We start from the raw sequence: 2,033 nt of genomic DNA, 5'->3' as shown, positions 1-2,033 counted from the left end.
AAGCTTTTGGCCTAACATCCGTGGAGATATGTTTGTGTAGCTACCTTCTTTTATGGTTTTTGGAAGATTACTTTCTTGCTTTTTCTAGGTTGTAGTTTCCCTCCTTGTGTTGGAGTTTTCCACCAATTATTCTTTGAAGTGCTGGTTTTGTGTTGAGATACTGTGTAAATTTGGATTTGTCATGGAATATTTTGGTTTCTCCATCTATAATGATTGACAGTTTTGCTGGGTATAGTAGTCTGGGCTGGCATTTGTGTTCTCTTAGGGTCTGTATGATATCGGTCCAGGATCTTCTGGCTTTTATGGTCTCTGGTGAGAAGTCTGGTGTAATTCTTATAGGTCTGCCTTTATATGTTACTTTGCCTTTTTCCCTTACTGCTTTTAGTATTTTCTCTTTGTTTTGTACATTTGATGTTTTGACTTTTATATGGCAGGAAGTATTTCTTTTCTGGTCTAAACTATTTGGAGTTCTGTAGGCTTCTTGTATATTTATGGACATCTTTTTCTTTAGTCTTCCCCCTCATCTATACCTATTATCCTTAGGTTTGGCCTTCTTATTGTGTCTTGGATTTCTTGTATATTTTGGGATAGTAGCTTTTTGTATTTTGCATTTTCTTTGACAGTTGTGTCAATGTTTTCCATGGCATCTTCTACACATGAGATTCTCTCTTCCATCTCTTGTATTCTGTTGTTGATACTTGTGTCTATGACCCCTGATCTTTTTTTTAGGTTTTCTATCTCCAGGGTATTGTCCCTTTGTGATTTCTTTATTATTTCTACTTCCATTTTTAGATCCTGCATGGTTTTGTTTAATTCCTTCTCCCGTTTGGTTGCATTTTTTTGCAATTCCTTAAGAGATTTTTGTGTTTCCTCTTTAAGGGTTTCTATCTGTCTACCAGTGCTCTCCTTAAGTTCTTTGAGAGTGTTATTTATGTCTTTCTTAAAGCCCTCTATCATCATCATGAGAAGTGATTTTAATTCTGATTCCTGCTTTTCTGGTGTGATGGGGTGTTCAGGGCTTGCTTTGATGGGGGAGCTGGGTTCTGATGATGCCATGTAACTTTGGTTTCTGTTGCTTACGTTCTTGTGCTTGCCTTTTGCCATCTGGTTAACTCTTGTGCTGCCTGTACTTGCTGTCTCTGACTGAAGCCTGCATTTCCAGTTATCTAGCTTGTGTCTGATCTCCTAGGGGTCCAGATGTCTCTGTGATCTTTCCAGCTGCACTGATTACAGTGGTACCTCTAGGATGCATCAGGATATGGTGCCTCCAAGGTAGCAGTCCAGCTAGGTGTCTGCTGTTCTGGGTGCAGTGTCTCCTCTAGAATATCTCAGGCTATGTTGTCTGACGCTCTGAGTTCAGTTGTTCCTCTGTGGCTCTGGGTTGAGTGGACCTTCCAGTATGTCTCAGGTGGAATCCAGGGTCCACACAACAGCAGACTTGGCAGAGGTCTGGTCCAGGCCTCAGATCTGAGAACTAGTTTCTAAGACACTGTCCAAGTTAGAGCGCCTAGGATCCCTGCTTCCTTTGGGTTCTTGGAGGTTGGGGACACAGCTGCCACCCAAGATCTGGTCAGTGCTCTGGCCCAGACCAGAAGGAACCAGTGTTCTGGGCTGGGAGTGACTTCCTGGGTCCTTGTGGGTCCCAGTTACTCCCTGTTTAGGGCGGGCCCTGCTGTCTGCTTACCTAAGATACTGCCTGAGTTAGAGTGCCTGGGATCCCCGATTCCTCTGGGTTCTTGGAGGTTGGGGGCAGAGCTGCCACCCAAGATCTGCTCAGTGCTCTGGCCCAGACCAGAAGGGAAATTTTAAAATACAACATTTAAGTGGAGAGAAAGAAGAAATAGTTGGAGGATGGGGCCACAGGAGGGTGGGGCTGATGGAGGATAGTACCACCAGGTGCTCCACAGAACTAGCTTACACTGGGAAAACTGATGATATTCAAGATGGAAAGCCCAACAATATCACCAATGGCTGGGTCCATCATAAGTCACTTGATTAAAGTCCTAAGATTTAAAACTAAAGATGGAACTAGA

This window comes from Arvicanthis niloticus, chromosome 26 (genome assembly GCF_011762505.2).
Source record: "Arvicanthis niloticus isolate mArvNil1 chromosome 26, mArvNil1.pat.X, whole genome shotgun sequence".
NCBI lineage: Eukaryota > Metazoa > Chordata > Mammalia > Rodentia > Muridae > Arvicanthis > Arvicanthis niloticus.
Note: the sequence above shows the minus strand (reverse complement) of the source record.